This window comes from Asparagus officinalis, chromosome 1 (genome assembly GCF_001876935.1).
Source record: "Asparagus officinalis chromosome 1, Aspof.V1, whole genome shotgun sequence".
NCBI lineage: Eukaryota > Viridiplantae > Streptophyta > Magnoliopsida > Asparagales > Asparagaceae > Asparagus > Asparagus officinalis.
The window spans coordinates 74,034,628-74,043,397 of NC_033794.1; positions in this window are offsets into that span (position 1 = coordinate 74,034,628).

The window sequence follows — 8,770 nt, forward strand, 5'->3', positions numbered from 1 at the left end:
ATCTTCTAACAAGAAACCTAAAAAATCAAATTGTGAAGAGGAGATGTTATGTGCATTTGTTGACTCAATGTCTCAGTCCATGAGAAATCAACACATTGTTCATTGGACTGAACAATTGGCTGCAGCGTTGAAGGAATATAGGGATGAATACTCTGAGGAATTCCTGGATAGGATTTTAGATCACTTATATGACAATGAACGTGAAGCTAGAAGGTTTTTCATAAAAGGAAAGGAAGGTCAGCAGAGGTACATTACCAACTTGATTAATGACCAAGGTTGGTCTGTTAACTAATTTGTGCGGTTTGGATTACATGTGGACGGATCATTTTGTTGTGCACACGTATATGTTGTTGCGCATATATCATTTTGTTATTTGCAAACTATTAATGTTGCAATACTTCTTGTTATGAAAACGCTATGACGTCATGTAATTAATGAATTGGTACTTTTTAACTTTTGATGCAGGTAAGTATGGATAGGCATGACCAATGAGCTCTTAATGTTGCTCCTTTGCTTTATTAGCTATTTGGCTTTGGGTTATTTTGCCATCAGGTTTGTTACTGTTTTGTTCTTGGGTTTGTGTGGTTCCTTGAGTTTGGATTTGTGGCTGTTTTTTGGAGCTTGTGTACCTCCTTGCTAGCTGGGTTAGTTGCTGCTTTTTTGGAGCTTGTGTAGCTCCTTGCTGCTGGGGTTGCTGATGTTTTGTTTAGAGCTTGTGTAGCTCCTTGCTAATGGGGTTGTTGCTGTTTTGTTTTTGAGCTTGTGTAGCTCCTTGCTAGCTGGGGTTTGTGCCTGTTTTTCCTCAGTTTTGCAGCTCCTGCTGCTGCTGGGTTTGTTGCTGTTTTGTTGCTGGGTTTGTGCTAGGGCTTGGTGGGGTTTGTTGCTTGTTTACCCCCTGTCTGATGGGTTTGCTGCTGTTTTGTTTAGAGCTTGTGTAGCTCCTTGCTAATGGGGTTGTTGCTGTTTTGTTTTTGAGCTTGTGTAGCTCCTTGCTAATGGGGTTTGTGCCTGTTTTTCCCCAGTTTTGCAGCTCCTGCTGCTGAAGCTAAGGGTTTGTTGCTGTTTTGTTGAAGGGTTTGTGCTTGTTGACCCCGTCTGCAGCAGGAGCTGGGGTTTGTTGCTTGTTTGCCCCCTGTCTGCTGGGGTTTGTTGCTTGTTTACTCCTGCTGCTGCTTGGGTTGTTGTTGTTTTGTTTTTGGAGCTTGTGTAGCTCCTTGCAGCTGGGATTTGTTGTTGTTTCGTTCTGAGCTTGTGTAGCTCCTTGCATGCTGGGGTTTGTGCCTGTTTTTCCTCAGTTTTGCAGCTCCTGCTGCTGCTGGGTTTGTTGCTGTTTTGTTGCTGAGTTTGTGCTTGCAGGAGCTGGGGTTTGTTGCTTGTTTATCCCCTGTCTGCTGGGTTTGCTGCTGTTTTGTTTTTGAGCTTGTGTAGCTCCTTGCTAATGGGGTTGTTGTTGTTTTATTCTGAGCTTGTGTAGCTCCTTGCTAGCTGGGGTTTGTGCCTGTTTTTCCTCAGTTTGGCAGCTCCTGCTGCTGCTGGGTTTGTTGCTGTTTTGTTGCTGGGTTTGTGCTTGCAGGAGCTGGGGTTTGTTGCTTGTTTTTCCCCATCATACATTCTCACCATGCTGCTGTTTTGTTTTTCCGAGCCTGTGGGTTACTTGCTGTTTAGTTTTGAGCTTGTGCAGCTCCTTGCACTTGATATATGGCAATGATGATGATCAGCGTTTACTGAGAATGCAATCTAACTTACATCGTTTATTATATCCAGATGAGGCAAAAGGGGATGAGATTGCAGCCTACATTGAATTGACAATGTCTAGGCGAGGCAATTCATCCTTATAATGCAATCTGTAATAAACATGTAAGTTATAGGCGGGGCAATCAATGATGACAAGTTGATCTATTACTGAGCCATACAATATCAATTAGAATTTGTACCCAATTCAAACAACAGTTTTCATTACATCCTCAATAGTTTTTGCAATTACAAGTACATGACATGAAGTTTGTAATAATTAAAATAACACAAAAAATTGCTAAGAAAATTGCCGAAATTTTCCAAGCTAGTAGTTGATTTTCGACAAGTCTCAATTCTTTCTTCAGCTTCTTTGATTGCAAGATATATTTATCTCCGTACCTATTTTCTTTGACATATTGGCTTCCTTGGGTGCTTGATGACTCTCCTCTTTCTTCAGCCCATTCGAAAAAATTGCATTCTTTATTTGAGAATTTTGCACACCCCCAATAACACCTACCCTTATTTTTTCCATTCTTGCACACTTTCATCGGTGTTCGGAGATTGCAGTCGCAATAAACTTCATAATTCTGCCAGCACTCTTCTGATATCATCCTTGATGTCGGGGCAGCAAATTGAAGAGCTTGGGAATTTTATTATTGTTGAAAAATGAGAATGATGGGATTATTTGTGAGGCCTTAAGGTGAATTTATAGCCACCATGCCCCTGAAATAGCCATTGCTACAGTGATTTGCCTAAGAAATAGCCGTTGCTACAGTGTCAGCTGCTTGAAAATCTGATTTTTGGGCCTTAAATCCGTTGCTACAGTGATATGTAAATGTTGTTACAGTGTTTGTTGCTGTAAATATGATTTTGGGGGCTTAAATCCGTTGCTATAGTATTTTTTTAATGAAAATTGTGATAGTCGTTGCTACAGTAACGATCCCAAAAAAATATTCTTCTTAAACCAAACATGGTATTAGGAATTGGACCAATTCTATAAAAGTGGGATTACTAATCCTTTGGGTGAAACAAACATTAAAAGCCAAAAAAGTGGGATTCCATAAAACTCAAACTTGTCCATAAAATTTTTATGGATTAGGTTGGAATCCATAAATTAAATAGGATTCCTAATCCTATTCCTAGTCCTTGGTGAAACAAACAGCCCCTTAGCATAGAAGTGGGTTGGGAATCTGACATGATCACATGGGTTTAGGGTTTTTTTTTTTGAAATTTACTTTTTCCCCTTTTCTAGACAATCAACCAAACAACCTAAAAAGAAAAGAAAAAAAAGTGTCTTGACCCTAATTTGAGAACCTCATGCGTCTAAGCCTTTCGCTTTTTTTAGGAAAGTCTCTCCTTTGTCCCACCTCTAATTTCCTTTCTTCTCCTTCATCCGTCCTTCTCTCTTATTTGCCAATCCTCCTCCCTTATTCTCTTCCATTCACCCAACTTCATTATCCTGCCTCTTCTCTCCTTCATCTCAACTCTATCATAATCTCTCCTCCTCCGTCTCCTCGTTGTTCCACTTACCCTCCTTGTAGGCGTCGAAAATTGCCTATAGGTCTCCACGAACATCTCGGTGCTAAGAAAAGACGATGAACGTCACTATCCAAGTTATAGAAGCTTGATTGATATCAACGAATGCTTAAAGTGAATCAACAAACTACGTGAAGTAACGAAGTTTTAGAATAATGAGGATATGAACTGATCGGGAGCCCAGTGTCGCTTACAAAAGGCGAAACGCTGCTCGTATCATAGTTTAATCCACAATGGTCTATACCATCGAAGTTTATAGATCTCCTCGCTAGCTTTCCAACACACTTTGAATCACTTAAATCCGAGTTCGGATGAAGAAGTTACGGCGGAAACGGACAAGTGTGCAAAACAAAGCGTCTCAGCCTGAGTTAAGACACCCCGAGGTGTCTCGGCCCAACTGAGACACCCCAAGGTGTCTCGGCCAAAGCCAAGACACCCAAGGGTGTCTTGGCCAAAGCTTAGACACCCAAGAGTGTCTCGGCCCAGGCCGATTATCTGATGATTATTTAAAGTCCACGTGGCGGAGTATCAGAAATAGAACGTGTGCTGATGTGGAAAAGCAGTTAAACCACGAAAAAGGTGGTTAAAGGTCGTGGGAGAACTGTTTCAAACACGTATGAACGTGGGTGTAACTGCCCCTTTAGCCGCGGCAGTGTCGACTGCCGCGCTCTTTGGCCGCGACAGTGTCGACTGTCGCGCCCTTTAGCCGCGACAGCATCAGCTGCCGCGCCTAAAGAGACAGTTATTGACCAGCTATTTCTTCAGTTATCGTCTAAGGAGGCTATAAATACCCCCCTATGGTCATCATGGACAGGGGCTGAGCATTTTCCAGAGAGATTAGAGCAGAGAGCCTTGAGTTTTGGTGAATTAGAGCAAGAGAGAGAGTCTTCCTTCTTCACAAACATCCTCAAGAAGCTTCTAGCGAGTCCTAGAGATCTAAGCTCAGACTTGATCTTTGGAAGAGTGAACATCTTACATCGATAAGATATTCGCTTCAAATTCTTACTTCGATAAACGAAGGAAGAATCATTAAACCCCTCACGGTTCAATCAGAATCTGTGATTTGGTGGTCCACGAGTCAAAGCGCTCCCGGCACAGGCAAAGATCCCACGCAAGCAGCGATCCAAACAACGATCCTGCGTTTGTTTCTAAAAAGTTATAATTTTCCTTTTGTTGTGTAAGAGAAGTCTTATAAAAAGACTATTTCTTTTGAATTTGTTGTAATCGACTGAAGATATAATGAATTCCATGACAAAACCAACTTTTGACGCAAACAAGCTGGCGACCACAGTGGGAGCCAACGGTTTCGCTGCCGAGACCGTCGTGTCGCAGCCAATCATCAAGATCCCGGTTGAATCCATGGTCGAATACGAATTTGACCAAACCAAGTTTGAGGAATATCTCTCATCATCCTCTTCAAGATCTTCATTGTCTCGCAAGTACAAGAGGATCTCAACATTGAAGAAGACTTCCATGCCAAAGAAGGCACAGAATGAAGACTCTCGCCTGATTGTTGCTGAGGATTTTACTCGCAACACCTCTGCTCATAATGACTCTTATCTAGTTAAAGAGTCATCGAATCAAAGCCCACCGGCACTGACGAAAAGGGCTCGTCAGAGACAACGTCAGCGCCGCGCTCGCCAAATGGTTAAGGCGTTGGAACAAACCGACGGGGTTCGTTATCACGCGGACCTAGAGTCAAGGAGACATCGAGTGGTTCAGTTGTCTCAACAACCAATCACTCATATCTCTGCTAAAATAACGACGGATGAATGGACTTTTGTCAAGAGGGCTCGCTCGACCCTCAAAGAACGCATACAAAAACGTCGTGCAAACGCTGCTCATGCTCGTGCTCTCTTACAACAAAGACGAGAAAGGAGGAAGGAAACGATGACCAAAGAACCACCGAAACTCTGCCAAGTTTGGATTCCAAAGTCTGGACTTATGCAAAATCAGCATTCGGAGCCCGTTAAGACTCCATACCCGCAAGGGGGTGGTTTTAAACGTGCGACTCCCGACATAACTTTGGATCGCTCAAAGACAAAAATAAATTATCCTGAGAATGCCAACAAGGTTTTACACCCCCAGAAGAAGACACGTTCACCAAATGATATCGTCATACATGGGAGGTCATGCCAACAGACGATACGATTTTTTGGCAATCATACCGATGAATCGTATTATCAAGTTAGGGTTGTGAATAATTTTCGAAAGAGAGTTATTCGAGAAATAAACTCTCATTGTTCCTGTGCGCGACTCGTTAAAGCAACATTATCAGAATGTAACTGTTTCAAATGAGAAGCCATCCCACGAAGAGTCTCTGTATCGTCAAAGCCTAAGCCGAGACATTTTCGCAAAAGAAAATCAGCTGCCCAAGATGATGAATTCCCTGAAGTCACCATCAACGTGTCTGATAAAAGAAAGTCTAAGCGGCATTCAAGTGACTCAAATCCCGACTTTTCTCCGAGAGGAAAAGTCAATCCAAGAATTGCTCAAAGGATGTCTCGACTCCAATTAGGAGCCATCAGACGCAGAGATTACAAAAGAATGCAAGAAGGAATGTCCTCAGAGGATGAATTCTCGGACACTTGTTCTGCAATCGCTTCTGATGATACAATGTCTAGCACAGGACAAATCAGAGAAGTATTCACAATCACTGCTGATCAGTTCACTCAAATACTTCAGGAAGCTCTAGCCAAACAACGTGAAGAAATTAGAGCTGAAGTGAAGACAGAAATGGAGTTAGCTGTCTAACAAATGAGAGAATTGCTAGCTCAGTGGCCTCAACCCCCTGAGTCCAGTCAAAGAACTGAATCCAGTCGCCACACTCAGAAAGTTGTGGATGATAGTGATCCAGAAGTGGATGAAGTCATCTTTGCTGATACACCTCCCAATAGCAATAACGCTGGGGGTGGTTTAGCACATCCTCCTAATAACGATATTGGGGGTGGTTCAATGGCACCTCTTACAGGGGGTGGTCTAACTCATTCTCCTCAACGTCCTTCGAATGAAGACATAGACGATGACGAGAAAATGAAAGAGCTTGAAAACAAAGTCAATGCTTTGATGATGGCTCAAGAAGTTAAGAAGACGAGTATTCCATGTCCCTATCCAAGGGAATGGGATTCAATACCGTATCCGGTGAAGTTCAATATGATTAACTTCACACCGTTTGAAGGGAAGAGTTCGCCGATTCAGCACTTGATTTATTTCAAGTCTCATTTGGGCATGATCTCTGGAAACGAGGCTTTAACGGTCCGGTCATTCGTTGGCACCCTTCGTGGGCCCGCCTTCGATTGATACCGACGACTCAAGCTAGGGAGCATCAATTGCTGGGATGACATAGAAAGTTTGTTCCTCAGCAACTTCTTCGATGATGACACCGAAGTGTCAATCGGAACCCTTCTGGATGAAAAACAAAAAGACGGGGAGTCAGTCGATAATTTTGTCAAGCGCTTCCGTAACAAGTCAATGAATTGCAGAGACCCTGTTACAGAGGAGTTTATCCTGCAAACATGTCACAATAACCTCTCCATCGATGTCCTGGAAGCCCTGGGGGTCGTACCATCCAAAACTTGGAAAGAGTTAAAATTGCGCGGCGAACAGGCTGAACACTTTCTTAAAAGACGGAAAGCTGAGAGAAGCCAACCGAGGACATCTACAAGTGCTGTGAACGCGACTCTCAATCCGAGGTTCCAAAAGGAGTATTCTTTCGAAGATAATGAAGCTCCAGCCATATTAGAATACCTCCTCGCCAATGACAAAATCGAGCTACCGCCTATTAAAGATCAGGAGGGTGCTAAGATGATTACAGATCCAAACTACTGTGCATATCACAGAAGGGTTCTTCATCCCACCAATATTTGCTTTGGACTCAAAAATAAAATCCAAGCCCTAATTGACACCGGTGTCATAACGGCGAAACAAGCCGATTAAAGATGACTTTACTCCTTTGGGTACACGAGTATAAACTGTTTTCCCTGACTCCGATAAGTATACGAGTATAAACTGCTTCTCCATCTCACTCCGAAGAGTATACGAGTATAAACTGCTCCTCGATACTCCAACAGGTATATGAGTCTAAATTATTTCCTTTCTTTCACGGGAAGTTCCTAGAGAATGCCATGCATGGTACTTTTAAGGATAACCCGATCATACAGCTAAACATAATGATAAACCCAGTTTCACAAGAAAAACTGGGGGTGGATGGTTCATGTAACGGAAGTTCCCGAAAGAATACTATATGTAACTTTCTTAGGAATAACCCGATCATTACAAACAAAGTGTTAAACACTACATCCCCACGGTGATTTTCGAATACTCTTTTGCTGAGATGAGGTTCGATCACTTCGTTGGATCAATCTTCCCTCTCAAACCCTCCTTTGGTCAAACCTTTAAACAGTTAGGACCAAAGCCAAAATCCCCTCTCGATTCCTCCCATGAATGAGAGGTCCACAAATTGAACGATCAAACCTTTAAACAGTTAGGATCGTCTCAAAACTCCTATTTGGTCAAACATTTAAACAGTTAGGACCAAAACCAAAATCCCCTCTCGATTCCTTCCATGAATGAGAGGTCCACAAATCGAACGATCAAACCTTTAAACAGTTAGGATCGTCTCAAAACTCCCACTTGGTCAAACCTTACTACAGTTAGGACCACAGCCAAAATCCCCTTTCGATTCATTTCATGAATGAGAGGTCTACTTTCAGTTGAATAATCAAACCTTATGACAGTTAGGATTATTCAAACCCGTCCAGATTCTCTAAGTGGAGATCCCACTTTGAGTTTTCTTTGCATCAGGAGATAGAATATAAAATTCTTCCTTTCCGATTTCGGGTTTATCTCTACCAACAAAAAAGAGACCAGGAGATAGAATATAAAATTCTTCCTCTCCATCATCGGGTTCACCTCTACCAATAAAAAAGAGACCAGAATACTCCAATAGGTACACGAGTCTAAACTGTTTCCCTACCATCAACAGGAAGTTTCTGGAGAATATCACTCAAAATATTCTTAAGAATAACCTGGCTACCTCCCAACGGGTATACGAGGTTAAACTGCGTTCCTATGAAGACTGATATAGTGATTAACAATGCGGTATCAATTTGATGACAAAAGCTGAATTCACAAATACAAATTCCAGCTTCAATTCAAGATCTCGACGACGGTCAAGCGATGAACGCCATGCCGAAAGGACCTTAGCTATTCTACAAAGCACTGAATAGACTGAGAGACAAAGAGATCAAGTGTTGAAGCCATCTACAGGTTCTTCTATACGATCTACCCAACCAAGCATGGAAAGGATCATAAGTAAGACCTATCTTATCCAAAGAATCCCATAACTCCTCTATAAAAGATTTAGTCTGGAATACTTTGGAGGGGGTATCTGTAGGCGTCAAAAAATGCTGAGAGATATCTTAACACAGCTCAAAAGGAAGTCATCCAAAATGTCAAAAAGAACACAAGTATAGACTGTCTCGCACGCGAGACAGACTTT